General features: G+C 42.1%; 1 protein-coding gene across 5 annotated transcripts in view; it reads right to left on the bottom strand.

Annotated features, from left to right (window-relative positions):
* STK39 (serine/threonine kinase 39) overlaps nucleotides 1-19,168 on the bottom strand; it is a 180,347-nt gene that overhangs the window by 78,955 nt on the left and 82,224 nt on the right. The window lies entirely within an intron of this gene.

The raw sequence follows: 19,168 nt of genomic DNA, 5'->3' as shown, positions 1-19,168 counted from the left end.
GAAATGCCAGATAAGATACCTTTTAAAGTTTTCTTTAAAAATAGTAATAATCCTTTGTAGTTATTACTTCCTTCATCAGGTGTAGATAGTTAGCCTCAAAAGGTTAAAAAGGGTAGAGTAGCTCAGAGGTCTACACAACATTTTCTAGGCTCTTACAAAAAGATGACAGTTTGATCCAGGTTTGGTTTTATTTGTACCATTTATCAGAAGAAACCGAAGTCCAAAACTAGGTGTGCCCTGCTCTGAAGTTCATTTGTTTATTTAATCCTAGCATGATAATGGTCACTACTGTGAAGGGAAAACAAAGAAGTCACCACCATGAGAGGTGCTGTTCTGGAACACTGGAAGGGGGGAAAAAAAAAAAAAAAAAAGAGAGAGAGAAAGAGAGAGCGCGCGCAAATTCCCACTCAGACAGGATAGAGAATTTTTGGTTTGCTTTTTAAATAGATTAAAATCTACATGGAGAGCTAAACTTGCAGAATCCATGCAATGGTGGTTACTCTCCAGTAGCTGCTTACTGCTAGCTCGGGAGCTACATAGCACAAGGTAGGCTGCAGGGGATTTTAAAAATATTGGAGTGTGACCATTGCACTCTAACGTCACACCACATATAGTACCTATTTGGCTTGAAAATGAGAAACCAAACCAAAGAGGTTTAAAACACCAGCTTCTAAAGAACTATGCAATACTATTAATACAACGCAAAAACCTGTTCTGCAACCTCTTTTAAATATAGGCATCGAATTAGACAAACAAAACACCACAATTATTATTCTTTAACAGCTGCACTGAAAACTCTGAAATTACACCAATCACAAGCCAAAATGTACTTTTTTTGTATTTTCAACATCTATAAACCTTTAGAGTCTGACACGCTCATGCACTACACCTTTTGTGCTTAGTGCAGACACTTACACCTATATTTTCAGTCAGTCATTCGGAAGACTTCTTCTAATATTGTTATTTTAATGGAGTTTAATGGTGCTGGCAAAGAGCTGAAGAGAAACCCTTACTGACGAAGAATGAGTGTACTTTAAGTTTTTAAACCAATTGCCTTTGAAGAAGCAATAAACAAATGCCTCAAGGAAAAATATTGTCAACATCAAAATATGGTGTTCAACTGAGTAATTTTTTTTTAAAGTTATCTGAAGGCAGAATAAGCGCAAATCTAGGCTAGTAGGGATCAGCTGGATGTGAAAGGCCCCAGAACACATGTTTACGTGAAGGAAAATAGGAACCTCAGCTGCACCAAAAACCCCAAGCCAGTGAACAATAAGTCACCTCCAAGGACTGCAACTGTGCAGAAATTCTGCACAAAACATTTTTTATATGCCATGAGAGCTTGACATTTATGTTCTCCGCAACTGGATTTTGAACAACTTGTGTTTGCCAGGGTGAGCGTTGGCCTGCTAAACCCAAGGTTGTGAGTTCAATCCTTGAGGGGGCCATTTAGGAATCTGGAGTGAGCAAAAAAAAAAAAAACACAAACACCCTCAGGGACAGTACTTGGTCCTGCTAGTGAAGGCAGGGGACTGGACTTGATGACCTTTCAAGGACCCTTCCAGTTCTATGAGATAGCTTGCACTGAGTCAATCCTAGCTCAGTTTTAGTTTAAAGCACAGTCATCTTAATCTGCATACTGTCAACAGGTACCAGAGAAGTTGTTTAAGTAGGCTAGACTGGGGAGGAGGAGGTTAATGGCAAAGCAGTGGCAGGGGTAGGGAGGTGGGGAAGAGCTGCACTCTTGTTTTCATCTTTCACACAACCTTACAACTGGCAATATCAGACGGGTCAGAACTATGCTAACTGGAAATGCTCGTTGCAGTAGGTACATTATCTATCTTGAAATATAGCCTTAACATTGTGCAGCCCCCACATCATCTTCAGTTTTCTAGTATTCCTGAATTGGCTCATTCACATGTTACTCATTTGTACACATATGCACAAAATACATTTAAACAAGTATATTGAGGCTGATGTGAACATTCAAACTAACATTTAACCACTTGCAAATTATGGAAAATTAGCTTTTACAAGCCAGAACAGCAGAACAAAATTCAAATCTAAATCATTGATGAAGATATTGAACAGAACCGGACCCAGAACTGATTTCTGTGGGACCCCATTCAATAGGCCCTTCCAGCTTCACCATGAGCCACGGATAACCACTCTCAGGGAATAGTTTTCCAATCAGTTAAGCACATACAACCTAGATGGAGCTACTATAAGGTATTTCCCTAGCTTGTTTATGAGGTCACAAGAGAGAGTATCAAAAGCCTTGCTAAAATCAAGATACACCACAACTACTGCTTCCCCCCAGCCACAAGGCTTGTTGCCCTATCAATGAAAACTAGCAGGTTGATTTGACACAATTTGTTCTTGACAAATCCATGCTGACTGTTAGTTTACATCTTATCTTCTAGGTGTTTGCAAATCGATTGCTTAATTATTTGCTCCATTATCTTTCCAGGTACTGCAGTTAAAGTAACTTATCTGTAGTTTCCTGGGTTGTCCTTATTTCCCTGTTTACAGAGGGGCACTATATTTGCTGTTTTTCCAATCCTCTGGAATCTCTCTCATCTTCAGTGACTTCTTGAAGATAATTGCTAATGGCTCAGATATCTCCTCAGTCAGCTCCTTGAGTATTCTAGGGTATATTTCATCAGGCCTTGGTGACCTGACGACATCAACCTTGTCTAAGTAAGTTTTCACTTGTTCTCTCTCTATTTTAGCCTCTGATCCTACCTCATTTTCACTGACATTCACTATGTTAGATGTCCAATCACCACCAACCTTTTTGGTGAAAATGGAAACAAAAATGTCATTTGGCATTTCTGCTATTTCCACATTTTCGGTTATTGTTTCTTCTCCCTCATTGAGTAATGGGCATACTCTGTCCTTGGTTTTCCTCTTGCTTCCAATGTATTCGTAGAATGTTTGTTACCCTTTATGTCTCTGGCAAGTTTAATCTCATTTTGTGCCTTGGCCTTTCTAATTTTGTACCTACATACGTGAGTTTGTGTATATATTAGGTTAAAGGACAAGTTTCCACTCAAACTTTTTTGAGTTTCAGATAATTGAAGATCGCCTAGGTTAAGCCAGGGTAGGCTCGTCATACTTCCTATCTTTCCTCAGCAGTGGGATAGTTTGCTCTTACGCCCTTACTAATGTCTCTCTGAAAAACTACCAACTCTCTTGAACTGTTTTTCCCCTTAGACTTGCTTCCCATGGGGGCTTACCTACTAACTCCATGAATTTGCTAAAGTCTGCCTTCTTGAAATCCATTATCTTTATTGTGCTATTTTTCCTCCTACCTATTCCAGAAGGCTGAAGTCTCCAGCGTGGTGTGTGAATAAAATACAGCCCATTGATAAAGTATCATTTTTGACCTTTAATTAAAGCAGCCCCTTTAATGCAGTGGGAAATGTACATTTAAAAAAAACAAAAAAAACACGGTCAGACAATGTGCTCTCTTCCCCCTACCCCTCCCTTCCTTTCAAGGCCTTCCGCCTCCACACAGGACAAACACACGGCATCAGGAGCCTGGAAGTGTGGGCCAACCTCCTGTAAGCAAGGAGAAAGAATCAGATGAGCTCATGGGAGAGCTGCTACATAAAACAAATCAATACACAGAATTCCAGAAGGACCAAATGGCATTTCAAAAAGATACAGATGAAAGATGGGAGGAGAGAAAGAGGCTACAAAGTGCGAGGAGAAATTGATGGACTAATTCCTGGATCATGACTGCTGGTTGAGGGAGGAAGACAGCACAGCAGGAACTGTTTGAGTAGTTATTTGCACTCATCACTACCAGGCTGCAGGCTCCAGTGCCACCTTCAGCTCCTGCCCCACAGCGAGTCCTCTCCACTCTATCGTGCCCTGCAGGCTATGCATCGTTTGGACAACTCAGAGGGTGGCTGGATCATGTCAAGGGCAATGAACAATAGCAAATGGAACAGATAAATGTTCCCTGTGCATTCATACACTAATACAGTTGCAGCCCACCCATACAAAATGACCAGAAAGCCCGAGGAGAGAGACAGACAATGGACACCCAGGAATAGCTGGCCCTTTCAAGGCTACATATAATAAAATTTGCTATTGTAATGTTAGAGGTGGCATAGACTTTAATGAATGTCATTACACATCCATTCTCAGTAACGCTCACAACACACAAACTGTCATCACAATAATCCATAACTGTGACTTGTAGTCCATGGCCAGTACTGATGAAAAGTGTTGATGTTATGCATTTTATGTAAATGTTTATATACAATGAGACTCCAAATTGATTAGCCATGGATCTGTAGCAGTCTGAGGTAGCCAGCTTCAAGGTGGCTATAGTGACCTGCTTCTGGACTGGCACGGACACCCTTAGGTGGGTGCCTTGATGCTGGAGGGTAGGGGCAAGAGATAAAGCTTCCAGAAACAACTGCTTCTTTGTGGAAAAATTCTGGACCCACAGTTGGTCATGTCAGGTCTGCATAATGATGCAATCCCACCAGTCTGTGCTTATGGCCCCACTCCAGAAATGCTGGTCTGCACAGGGAGAACATGTAGCTAAGACAACAGACATGAGCAGCATCAGCTGGGTCACAGCTGGCATCTCAGCAATCCTCTCCAAGAAGTGTCTTTGACAATTCAAAAACTGCCCCTGACATGTCCACCAGCATCTCACAGATGTGCCACCTGTTTCCCAAAACAGGACTGAAAGAAATGAGATGTAGAAGTTCTTCCATTGGGTTTAAGAATGTTTTGATGGTTCTGTTTAGTAGGAGCATGTGGACACAAAACGGATCAGCTGGATGTGTTGGCATGCTAAAACCACTCAAACGCTTCTCGTCAACGTCAGCTGGATGGACAGATAAGTTCTCCCGCAACCCACTATGAAACGCACCCTAAAGCGGCTACAGTTGATGAATATGGTAGGGACCCTGGGATACAATAGCGTATGCCCACAGAAGCTGAAGTTGAGACTCAGGTCTGTGTAGAGCAGCCTGGACCTGTCTGCATAGTTGTGAAGCCCAGGTTTCCATTCAGCATGGCTGCTCAAGCATGACTTTGGAAACACTGAATTTGCAGATGCAGGTCACAAGGACCCGGGCTTAGTGTGCTGTGCAGACGTACCCTAAATGAGCAGAGAAGTGTGTGGTTTGAGATCACACTACAGAACTGTTAATTTAGAAGTCTACTATCAGAATGTGCTATAAAAAGAGAATGCTATAACCTCCTGTTTGCCCCCATTTTTGTAGCATCTCACAATGTATTTCTCCTCATCACACCTCTGTAAGATAAAGTAGCGCTCTCCCCATTTTACAGATGGGGAATGGAGGCATGGACAGAATAAGTGACTTTCCCAAGGTCAGATATGAAATCTATGGGGGAGCAGAGAACTGAACTCAGATCTCTCAAGTCCTCTCTAAAAGATCATGGAAAATTCTTTAAATATGTATAAAAACCTAATAATTTATAGGTCTGTATTGGGTTTAGTCATAACATGCTGTATTAACAGTTTGCCTTTATGCAAGGTTGGTATATCTCAGAGCAACATTACTTAAACTGAGGGAAAGAGGAAGATGGAAAACAGCAAAAAGAAGAAGAGGAGATTCCAATTTGGGTTCTATTGTCTTCAAAGAATAAAAGCCTTTTGCAGTACAGGAGGCAAACTGTTTTGTAACTTTAGCTAATAAAGAAAACAATGAGACCCTTCAGTCTTACAATGACAAATTAACATGTATTAGGAAACTTGTTTCACATGAATCAGAAGAGTGTGTAGGGAATAAAAATGAATTTGAATGGCTGGCATTTAAACTGTACCCAACACAAAAGCAGCTCAGCACATTGTAATCTGCAACAGAAAGCAGTTTGTGGGAGAGGAAAAGATTAACAAGCTGCTGCCAACATCACCACAGCTGCGGAAGGAAGGAAGACAATATGAATGTCAGCTGGAACTGAGAATGCTTGGACAAATTAGGGAGTGAAAAAAATCATGACTATGACAAAAAATATTAGAAGTCAAATTATTCAAAGGAACAATTACAAGAAGTTTCTTCAGGGATTGGCCCTCCTGTGCATGCTTTTGGTAGCCAAAGGTAAAGTACTTATTCTAACAATACACACCAGGGTTGGAAAGGGATTTAAAAATTAAAAAGAGGTGATAGCTAATAATTTTTATAAAAACAATTTAATAAACTCAGAAGATTAATACACCCAATATGCAGAGATCCACATAAAGCATTCAGGCAAATGAGACTGCACACAAAGATAAACATGGACTGCATGCAAAAAGCACTACTACGATCTTTGGAACTTGTCAGAAACTAACCCCACCAAATGAGGTAACCCAAACCCACTAAATAATGCAGCAAGAATTCCAGTATCATTATATGAAAGCTGCACACAAACTACAGAGACCTGGTGATAGGTAGAATATCAGCACAAGAGATAGTCAATACTTAATTTTCACTAGGCAGTCTTCTAAGGCTAGATAGAACTGCAGTATGTAGATCTCTATTAACAGGGGGACTGATTACTGAACACTGTTTTTCTATTAAAAAAGGGGGGGGAAGCATTTCCTCAATAAGTTATTTGCGCACTTACTACTAATAGCTATCCAAACCAGTAAAAAACAAAAAACAAAAAAAAAACAACCTCTTTTGACACATTTATAGTCTTTCATTTAGATTTCCATTGATAAGATACATATGAAAATATGGAGAACTAGAGTATACATACAGAAAGTAAAAATACATTGCCTTCTGTGTAATTTAAATGTGATGTGACATGATCAAGATCACATTATGAACAGAAGTCATTCTGGTACTGAAAAAAATGCCATGCATCTTGTCCTGTCTGCCAATCACAGAAGGTGGTTTTGGCATATCTCTGTTTTTGTTTCCTTTTAAAGAGGGTTTTAGGTGCTCAGCAAGCAAGTTAAAGGATCTATCATTAAATTAAGAGAGCTGGCACTCACTGTGCCCATCATAAACTACAACATCAGGCACTTATTTCTGCTTCCTCACGATACATATTCTACATAGGAACATAAGATTTGCCATACAGGCTGGTCTGTGGTTGTGACACAGAGGTCCATTAGTGGTTCACTACTCTGTGTCAGTAACTCGTCAGGCCTGACACACTCATGACATCTAACACACTGTTATCATAATCTGTATAATATACAAACAGCTAACTGCCAAAAATTCTTGTGAGATGTATATACGGGGTGTGTACACAGTTATGGATATGTGCTCGAATGATATTCTTAAAATATGTTGGGCAAGGAATGCATCAGCATTCTGCCTTAGACAATGGACTGTGTATTTGCTTGTCTGACCAGCACGGTTGTCAGGCAGACACAATATGGGGACACATACATGCGAGGTAAATAAAGCCATCCAACTAGCAAATGAGGGAGACAGCCTCTGGATTATAAAGACAGTGGGTCTGAACATCAAATGATAAGCAATTACTGATCGTGTACAGTATTACTGTACTATAAAAGTACATTGAGTAAGGTCTTTTATGAAAGCCTGGGACACACTGGTGATTAATAGCATTGTGAAATTTATGCATTAACTCTATGTGAGGAATTTTAACCTAGTAAATCTTTGTATACACCCCATACGTACATCACACAAGATGTTTCAGGACTAGCATGATAGCAGTTTGTATAGGATACCTTACATGACACCTTTTAGATAAAGATTATATCAACAGTGTGTTAGGTGTAGCATGTCAGGCCCGACAAGTGTTACTGACACAGTAATTAACCATAAATGGGCCTCTGTCACGCCTTCCCCCCTGCCATTGACATAGTACCCATCTGGGTCACCCAGGCCAATAACCGAAGTGCCAGAACCCTAGAGGTGTTACCACTAGCGTGACCAGACAGCAAGTGTGAAAAATCGGGATGGGGGTGGGGGGTAATAGGCGCCTACATATGACAAAGCCCCAAATATCGGGACTGTCCCTATAAAATCGGGACAGCTGGTCACCCTAATTACCACCCTGCATCTGCCCTGCTCCTAGTGGAGTTCTGGCCTGTAGCTGTGCCAGACTCTCTCCATACACAATTTTTTGGACCACAGCACCTTCCAGCTGTGGCTCAGTTTCCCTACTTTCCCCCCTCTGCTTTGCTAGTTGTGCTGGAGTCCCACTGCTCCTAGCAAACCCTGGCCACAGCCCCACTCAACACTGACTCAGTTTCCCCAGTGAGGGTTTACCTCCTTGACCACTGAATCTGGCTACTGCAAACTTGTACCTGAGCCCTTGGGCTCAAACTTGTTACATTATTACAGAAAACACACCAAGAAAAGACATTTCCCACATTTCCACAGTCAGAACCCAGAAGAACCTTTAGTGTCCATAATGACTCCTGCTACAGGCAGAACAATGGGATCTATCACACCCACATCTGTTCGTCTGCTAGTATCCGATCAGGCACACCATTATGTCCTTCCTCCTGGGTGCCATGGGTATGACTTGACCCTGTTCTGTTCAAGCTGGCTACATCTGTCCTGGTCAGATTGCTCCAGCGCTATTGCCACTGACACCTGGCCTCCAGGTCTACCCATCTCGCTTCCCCTAGCAGCCTTTTCCACACCAGACTCCACAGCTCTGGACCTTTCTCCATTTCTGAGGCATCTAGGGAAGCCATCTGCTTGGTCTCCTGCATACCTTGCAGGAGAAAAATGGATCACCTCTGACCCCCATTTGGAGCAAGTTCCCCATAGCATGACCACCACACTCAGATTTCCTCTGAGTGGCTGCTGACAGACCACTGTACACACAGCTCTTCTAATTGCTTCTTGATGAGCTCAGCTCACCTCCTCCTGCCTCTTCTGCTACTTACTCATCTTTACACTTCCCTTTGCTCTATTTCCTTCCCAAAATAAATGGAAAATAATAAAACTATAACCTTTAATTGTTCCCAGACTTCTCACTTGAGAATCACAAGCTATTTTACCAGTGCTTAATGTGTAAACCTCAGTTAAAAAGAGCAAGGTGCATGTAAATCCTGTTTAACTAAGCCAATGTGATGCTTGGGGTTCAACTCAGACCAGTAAGTGGTTGTGTCACTACCTGCCCGGCAACTCCAGATGCCCTTCTGCTTATATGTGGGCTGTTGGTGTTCAGGCTGTGAGCCACAGCAGCACACCATTTAAAGGCACACAAAGTTGCAGGGCAGGTGATGACAACCCATTACTGGTCTGGGCTGAACTCCCAAACATCACAGTGGTTCAGTAGGTCTGGTATCCCATCTGTGGCTGTGATTTATATCTATAGTTTCAGGGATGGTGGAAGTTCCTGAAGTACACCGAAACAGTTATGTAACCCTGTACAGGGCATAGGGACTCCTTCCTGGCTCCTGCAGCAGTGCGCTTATGTACAAAAGCACAAAACATTCTTTGATGTAAAGGGAACAGATATAAATATAATTGGTCACAAAATTATTCAGCCCTTGTTAATATGTAGGTACAGTACTTAACCTTGATCTCCAACCACAAACTACAGGCTGATTAGGCACTATGGCCCCAAACTCAATGCTCCTAGGTCACCCACGTATCTCAGGCATTTGTACAATTCTTATTGTCACAGTCCCCAGATGCAGAAGTTATCTCACTTATTTCAATTGAAATGTGAGAGTCAAGATTACTCATGAGGGTAAATTTGCAGAATCATCCCTTCGGAGATAAGCCTATCCTTTGTTTGTTATAAATTTCCTCAAGTGACCATTTGTTCTCATATTATGGGGACAGAATTAAAAAGGAGACAGCAAGTATTTTCAATGAGATTTTTGTGCAAGTGAAACAGATGGTGATGATCATTAAACATTTCAGAGACAGAGTAATATTGTCTTGATACATAGGAAATTTATATCTCAACTCCAGTTAAAGCCCCTGGATTCGTAGGAAGGGGCTAATATATAGGAAGACCCAACTAATAACTCCTGCCAGATCTGCCTGGAACACCAAGCACTGTTCCCTATACCCTGTTAATTGGAGGACAGCCAACACTGTTCTGTGACCTGCACCAATCTACGGAAGGACTATCTGATCTTAGACCATTATGGAAGCACTGCATGCTATCAATCAACCAGCTGTGTTGCTCCTGCACAGCCTAACAGGAGACAGAAAATGGCTTTCAAACACACTCCTATTGATGCCCTTCTCCACTGCATCTACCACTATATTATTCAAAATATTCAAGATCCCAGAGAGCAGGAGTAACATGTTGATCATTTAATAGCTCCTCTTTGCCACTCACTGCAGCCCATTCTATAAAGAGCCCAGACCTGTCCTGGAGGCTGAAAAGAATGACCTTTACGGTCTCTCTGCCTCAAGACACTTAGGGTATGTCTACACTGCAAAAAAGAGTAGCAGCAATGAGTCTCAAAGCCTGGGTCAATTGACCCAGGCTCACAAGGCTAGCACTTGGGGCTCAAAATAGCAACACAGATGTTTGGGCTCAGGCTGGAGCCCAGACCTGAAACATACAACCTTTGTTGGGTTTCAGAGTCCAAGCCCAAACATCCATATGGCTATTCTTATCCCCAAAGCACAAGCCTGAGTCAGTTAACCCAGGCTCTGAGACATCCTGCTGCAGGTTTCTTTCTTTCTTTGTTTTTTGGAGTGTTAACATACGCTCAGATTCATGGAAATTTTGAGTGAATGTAAGGCATGGAGTGCTCTGTTTCTTAGGGCCTGCCCTTACAAACTGGCCAGCACAGTTATAAAGTAAAAACAAACAGTAGAACTTTATAGTATTGCAACAGTGGTGGGTGTAGGTAAGAAACATGAGCTCAGAAAAGCAACAGCGCTTTGTACGTAAGGCTGTTTGTGCAAATTTTCTACACTGATGCAATTACTGTATCATTCTGCACCTACATTTCATAGGCAATTCTGTCAATCAAGTGCAGAAACCATTGGAAGTTTATTATTGTGGGCCTGATTCTTAAGAGTATGATACCATGTGATCAACCAGAGGCACCACTGCCACAGAAAAAGCAAGAATTCTTTGGGCATGCTGAAGTAGGAGATCAGAGATATTTGCATTTATACCATGCTTATATCACATCTATTTAGATAAACATAAAACAGCCAAACTGGGTCTGACCCAAGGTCCCTCTATCCTAGTATCCTTTCTTCTGACAGTGACCAATGCCCAGTGCCCCAGAGGGCATGAACAGAACAGGTAATCATCAAGGGATACATCCCCTGTCACCCATTCCCAGCTTCTGGCAAACAGAGGCTAGGAACACCATCCCTGCCCATCCTGGTTAATAGACATTGATGGACCTATCCTCCATGAATTTATCTAGTTCTCTTTTGAATCCTGTTATAGTCTTGGCCTTCACAACATCCTCTGGCAAAGAGTTCCACAGATTGACTGTGCATTGTGTGAAAAAAATACTTCTGTTTGTTTTAAACCTGCTCCCTATTAATTTCATTTGGTGACCACTGGTTCTTGTGTTATGAGAAGGAGTAAACAACACTTATTTACTTTCTCCACACCAGTCATGACTGTATATAGCTCTATCATATCCCCCCTTAGCTGTCTCTTTTCCAAGCTGAAATGTCCCAGTCTTATCAATCTCTCCTCATATGGCATCTGCTTCATACACCTGATCATTTTTGTTGCCCTTTTCCGAACCCTTTTCCAATTTCAATACATCTTTTTTGAGATGGGATGACCACATCTGCATGCAGCATATCTTCTGTCTTATTATCTATCCCTTACTTAATGATTCCCAACATTCTGTTTGCTTTTTTGACTGCCGCTGCACATTGAGTGGATGTTTTCAGAGAACTATCCACAATGACTGCAAAAATATCTGTCTTGAGTGGTAACAGCCAGTTTAAACTCCATCATTTTATATGTATTATTGGGATTATGTTTTCCAATGTGCATCACTTTGTATTTATCAGCACTGAATTTCATCTGCCATTTTGCTGCCTAGTCACCCAGTTTTGAGAGATCCTTTCGTAGCTCTTCACAGTCTGCCTGGGACTTAATGATCTTGAGCAATTTTGTATCATCTGCAAATTTTGACACCTCACTGTTTACCCCTTTTTCCAGATCATTTATGAATATGTTGAATAGGACTGGTCCCAGTACAGACCCCATGGGGGACACCACTAGTCACCTCTCTCCATTCTGAAAATTGACCATTTATTCCTACCCTTTGTTTCCTATCTTTTCACCAGTTACCAATCCATGAAAGGACCTTCCCTCTTATCCAGTGACAGCTTACTTTGCTTAAGTAATGGTGATGGACCTTGTCAAAGGCTTTCTGAAAGCTTAGTACACCATATCCACTGGAACCCCTTGTCCACATGCTTGTTGACCCCCTCAAAGAATTGTAGTAGATTGGTAAGACGTGATTTCCCTTTACAAAAACCATGTTGACTCTTCCCCAACAAATTATGTTCATCTATGTGACTGACAAACAGAACTGCTGCCAGTTTGCAGGCCTATTCCCTATAGCACAGTATAATTCCTAGTGCTTTGCCCCATCCAGTTTTAAGAGTCTCTAGCAACAAGATTTCCATCTTTCTGACAAACTGTTCCATGCTTGTATAGATCTTGCTGTAAATTTACCCTTTTTTAATGTCATCACATTACTTGTTCTACACCTTGTACTATACTTAATGTTATTTTACCACAATATTTACACTGTGTGTCTTGGAAGGAGAGAAACTAAGTTTGCAGAAGATTCAAAAACTATAGCAAAAGCTATAAGACTAAGTCATAATGTAGCAGTTTTAAAAGTCCAATACCTTGTGACCTCTGAGGCCTAGAAAAAAATACCAACTCTTATTGGAAAGTAGAGTGTGGAAGGAAATTAGGCCACAGCTTCCTCCAAGTAATAAAATGCTCCTGTTTCATCCCTCATTGTTCAAAAGTCCATTCAAAACATGCCCTTGGTCCATGACTATGTCTGGGCTATCCTACGTCTCAGACACAACAGCGATCTCTCCAGAACAATATGGCTCATGGATAGTTACTACAAAGGAAAGCTTACGCCGAAAGCCACCTCTGCCACACTTCTTCAGTGGTGGTGAATTTCACTTTGCAGGCTTGACAGTGAAGCATTTTTCACCATTACTAAATTCATTTTAGAAAGAGAAGATTTTCTATAAACATGTATCTTTAACCTTTTGATTTAGAATCTATAGAAAGTGTGTTAGGATTCTCGGTCGGAAAGACATTATACATCAATAAATAGTACTGAAAAGAAAGTGCTGCTGCCCAGCAAGACACACAAGAAATTATAGGGAAAAAAAAATCACTCATGATTAAGTACCCACCTAGGGGTTAATCTCTGAAAAGCCTGTTGCATAAAGATCATTGCATGACTCACCTACTCAATTTTTGTATTCATGGCTTTTGCATCATGGTCTTGCCACAGCATCATCACTCCAATGAATGCTTCCTCTTCCTATGTGAGGGTATTCACCTTGTTATGGAACTAGTTCTACTTTGACAATTGTGGGCACAATCTCAGTTACACTAACGCCCCAGCAATGTAATGAGAGGCCTTCGTTAAGTTGAGAATAGAAGCCTACATCTAATAGAAGATTTGGTGTACAGTTCATTGTCATAAGGCAGGGTGTTTGTAGCATCCCTGTGATCTATTAACGCTGGTAGCTCACTGAAGGTAATTTGCAGTTCAGAAAGGGGTGAATGACACTTGAGGTAAATGGCACATTCACTGTCTCATTGCTGGCATGTTCAAACAGATCCCATGATGCAACATCACCTAATTGGCACAGCAATGAAGAGTCTTGGCAGAATGATGTTTGTGCATGTATGCCAAATTTCAAAGGTAAGTCTGGCTTGACGAAGCGTGTACATAAATCCTGGGATTATAAAAAGGGACCACCAGCTCTTTGATGCACTAATTTATTCAGGAAGTGGCAGACATCCTAGCTGCTCTCAGAAAGATTATACAACTATGCAAATTGAATTAAGATTTAAAATGCATGCTATGGTAATTGATAGCCAATAGGCCAAACCCTGTGTGAGATGATTTTCTGAAGTTAGCTGGTGACCAATGGGACACGAAAAGGAATTCAGATATTTCAATATTTATGACTTTTGAACTTTATAGAATGACCACCAGGAGATCTGCCAAGGTCATTCCTGCAATAATGCTTTCCTTTGTCTGTTTAATTGTAAAATGGTCTTTATTCTGCCACTCTTCATTAAAATATTTATATGTAAGATGCACAATCCTAGGGACTAGCTGTTCTCTACACATTTTAGGTGGGAATTTACATAGCTGATTATAGTCAGGACAGCTTGAATATGTGATAAATCTGGCCAAGAACTGCAGAGTCTTCGTCATTTAGAAATTATCAATTCTGTACCAATTTGGTCAATTTGAGAGATCTGTCTTTACCCAAAAATCATGAAAGAGCTCATCGTTGGAATCTGATGTGATAATATACCCATTATTTGTTATGTTAACTATTTTACAGAAAGATACACATCTCCCAGTTTGTTCCATGACTTTTGATCTTTGCCGTTAGTTTAAAAAGGTTATTACACAAATGTGAGCATTTTAGTAAGATATTCAGGAAAGATAAAGACATGCAAGTATTTAATACCTGCCAATACAAGTTTATGTTCTTCTCACTGGAATCAGTCGAACACCATCGTTGTCCAATTCCATTTCAAGTCAACCACTCCTTAGAACAATTTCCAGACCCTCACACAGCACTCTCCGATGCTAATGGGAGACATGCTCTGAGGGCAATGTTTTGTCTTTTGAGTTAGTCCATTGCTAATGATATATAACACCACCACAAATAAGGGCATAAATACCTGGACTCCCATCAGTATCCCATCAGTAAGGGGCACATATTTGCCCTTTAGGAGTAACATATATATACACACACACATCTCTGACTAAAGTATAGTGCTAGGATAACAAAAAAGAAAAGGAATGGAAAGGGAGGGAAAGGAAAGGAGAGAGGGATGGAGATCTTAGTTTCCATCTTCTAGGAATTATGCTAGGGCAGGGGTAGGCAACCTATGGCACGCGTGCCAAAGGTGGCACGAGAGCTGATTTTCAGTGGCACTCACACTGCCCGGGTCCTGGCCACCGGTCTGGGGGGGGCGGGGGCTCTGCATTTTAATTTAATTTTAAATGAAGCTTCTTAAACATTTAAAAACCTTATTTACCTTACATACAGCAATAGTTTAGTTATATATTATAGACTTATAGAAAGAGACTTTATAAAAACGTTAAAATGTATTACTGGCACGCAAAACCTTAAATGAGAGTGAATAAATGCAGACTTGGCACGCTACGTCTGAAAGGTTGCTGACCCCTGTGCTAGGGTATTTAAATTACTTGGTATTTTCTCCCCCCCTTGGAGTACTAAATTAGTCCCCTTGGTCACTGTGGCATAGCTCAGGATGATTAGCTGCAAATCACAAATATGGCCATATGGAAAAAACACCTCTTTCTCTTTTCCTTTTAATGCCTCATAGCTTGTCCTCTCCCCCCTGTCCATTTTTTAAAGCAGAGATCCTGCCAACACTTCCACATTTCTGTGCAGGCAGGAGCAGGGAGCACAGAGGTCCATGCGCTTTATTAGTAATAAACCAGAACTGAGATGGAAAGCAAGCACTACCTCTGGGCATAAATGAAAAATATTGTATTAGAACCACGCACCTCTCAGCACACAGCACGAAGTATGGTTTTCATCTTGAGGTAGGAGGTTTATGGCATAAACCAGCATCACATGGGGCCATATCACACCCTCTTCTGTGAGCCTGGGATATGGTGATTCAGTGGAGAGCTGCCTCTACTACATCATTCTCTCTTTACCCCACCTTTATCAAAGACTTTCTGTGAGGAAAATCCTGCACTGTGCAGGGCTGGCCACACAGGCAGCCCTCTACATCCTCAACCCTAAGGAATTTGATGAGTTAATGCTCACGCACTCAGCATTAAACTTATTCATCTTTTCCTAAGTGCTCCAGAACCCTATTTGGGGCTCCCCAGTGTCTGAGTTCCAGAGGGGTGACCTCAGAGTTTTCTGTGGTCTCTCAGGGTGCAGCTCACATGCCTGGGGAACAAGTTCTCCATGTGTACTTTACTGGGGGGCGGGGTAGGAATATCTTACTCCATGAAGATCTGTGTGTCTAGGGAAAATATTGAGCTTGCACGAAATTACATCCCTTTCGTCCTCCAGTATTGAAGGACTTAAATTTCTTTAGTGGTGGGATTATTTTCCTTTGTGGACAGTCTAAATCAAAGCACTAGTCTCTGCGTTTGCTCTGAAGGCAGTGAGATGCATGATCACCATAATCTCTTCTAGGAGAGAGTTCCAGATGAGCAGGCAAGCTGATGAGACAACTGTATCTCCCATGGACTGAGTCAATGCCTATCCTGTTCTATCTAAGTCAGAGTGTCTGAGAATACAGTTAGGTGTCAGATATGTGCACCCATACTGAAAGATCACATCTTTTATCATGGTAACTACCAATGGCACTGTAACATATGACAATGTTAGGAGAGACTTTCATTCTTTTTATTTTGAACTTAATTTTTACAAAAAGATAGTTGAAGATATTTCTTTTACTCAGAAGTGCTTACAAATTATTTAAAAAATAAATAAAAAACCCACCACCACCCTTTGTTTCTGGTCCTACAATATTAGTAATTTAAACTACTAACACCTGTTTGGGGATTAAAATGTATGTTCCTGATTACACAGCCTCTCAAATCAAATATTCATTGTTAAATCTTAATTTAAAAGTTAATAGCCACAAAGATGTTTATAAAATATTTATATTACTCTGGATTTAATTAAGGGAATTAGGAGAAAAACTAGAATTTAAAGGGCTACTGAGGGTGTACACTTGCCTAAGAAGTTGTATTTCTGAGTTCTTGCAGTGTAAGATGGTGGGTGAATGGACTGGCAGGAACAAGGGAAGACATGGAAAGGCTGGAACCAGGAGAGAAAGGGACCCCAAAAAAGTAATTGGAAGAGGAGGTAAACAGGTGAACTCTAATTTTTCATACTGACTCTGAATCACCTTTACAACCATCTACTTGCTCCTCTTTCCGGCTCTCCAGCATGCTCGCATTTCCGATCTTGTCACTTCCTTTGCTCCTTAACTGACCGCATATTTTACCCTCAACAGCTCTTTTTCACCCTGCTCCCAGTTCAGTTTCCAGCGGTCACAGGAGTAGGTCAACATGGTAATATACTATTCTGCTAAGCAAAAACATTTCACATGCATTCCCCAGGAAAGATGGAACACTTAGCACCATAACAAAGGGTGGCAGCAACGTGAGAGTGAGAAGGATCATGACTCTTGCAGCAGGAATAAGGCAAGACAGCATTTACATCTAATTAAAATGATTGAAGGTGGAAGATCTTTAGCAGCCACTCAAACATGGACATCATCATTTTCATACTCCACATGGGGGACACTGGAATAACAAAGTGGAGCAAGAGAGTAGGTAGGGTCTGTAAGGGGAGAAAAAATACCCAGGAAAACAAAGAGAATAAGGGCAGGTCTACACTTAAAATGCGCGTAGGTGGGTATAACTACGTTGCTCAAATGTGTGGATTTTTCACACCCATGGGCGTTTTGTAATGTAGACCTGCCCTAAGAACAGGACATGTGGGGGTAGTTAGGTTTTTATTTTTCTGAAGACAGACATATGACAGACTGGCATAGATTAACATATTGGGGGAGGAGGGCGGGTTAATTTTATATTAGGAGGAACAGAGAGCTTAAATAAATCAAATCAATCAATCACTGTTCACCTTGCCCTAGGAAAACAAAAAAAAAACCCAGTTTAACTGGTTGCAACTTCATGAGCAAACTTCTTTCATCAGTCTCCATAAATGATTTGCAAGACTTCAAGCTTCCAAGAGATTCACACGTCTCCTTTCATAGTAGAGGAGGCTTCCAAATGAGGGAGCTTTCGCAAGTAACTGAAGCGACCCAATGTTTAATGTCCTAAGCCCTACCTTCAAATTTAAGAATTCTAACTACTTGCTGTGCTGTGCTACAGGGCACTTAGAGTCAGTACTGTAAACCTCACTAAATAGGGAAGGCCTGAGAATTCTGAAATGGCGTTGACAGGGATGAAAGTGAGCCAGTACGGGCCGGTTTGGCATACCGGTCCGAAGCTGGTACCGGTCCATCTGCGGCAGTGCTTTAACATCACTGCCCCTTCCCTGTCCACAGCCCTGCCGGTAGGGACCCTACTGGCAGGGCGGCCGACAAGGGAGGCAGAAGGGGCATGGAAGTTAAAGCGCTTTAAGGAGGGTCCTTTGCCGCAGCAGTGCTTTAATGTTGCTGTGCACCCCCATCGGTAGCCCTGTTGACCGGGGTGGGGAGGAGGGGCAAAAGGGGTAGCAACATTAAAGCTCCAGCGGCTGGAGCCCTTTGAATTGCCACTGGAGCCCCGGGCAGCATGGGCCAGGCAGTGTGGAAGGGCTGGCTGAGGGAGGCTGACCCCCCAGCCCCACTCCTTCTGCCTGAGGCCCCGCCCCTTCCGGGGGCCAGAGCCGGCCCCGGCCCCCATACCAGTAAGGCTGTGGCTGCACTTAGCACTTCAAAGTGCTGCCGCGGTAGCGCTGCCACGGCAGCGCTTTGAAGCGCTAAGTGTAGTCAAAGCGCCAGCGCTGGGAGAGAGCTCTCCCAGCGCTGTCCATACTCCACCTCCCTGTGGGGAATAACGGACAGCGCTGGGAGCCGCGCTCCCAGCGCTGGGGCTTTGACCACACTGGCGCTTTGCAGCGCCGCAATTTGCAGCGCTGGAGAGGGTGTGTTTTCACACCCTGCTGCAGCGCTGCAAATTTGTAAGTGTAGCCAAGCCCTAAGTCTTCAGAGTTACTTTCACCACTGGGCGTTGAACAAAGTTAGCTACAAGCAGAAAAACACTGAGTCATAGTCAGTGGCACACTCTGCTGAGTGGCACTCTCCCATTATCAACAGGTAGACAGCGCAGAGTGTCCCCCTTTGGGGTGAACACTAACGAATCACTCTCATCTACTGTGCTGCAAGGACACTGTTTTTAAAAAGTTTGCATCGCTGGTGTCACTACTCGCAGAAGTAGTGATGACCAGATTACTACTAATGAAGAATTTACCTGTTGCAACCATGCGCCTTTCTGCTCATCTGCACC

Source organism: Mauremys reevesii, linkage group 11 (assembly GCF_016161935.1).
Source record: "Mauremys reevesii isolate NIE-2019 linkage group 11, ASM1616193v1, whole genome shotgun sequence".
NCBI lineage: Eukaryota > Metazoa > Chordata > Testudines > Geoemydidae > Mauremys > Mauremys reevesii.
This window is presented reverse-complemented; position numbering and strand designations above follow the sequence as displayed.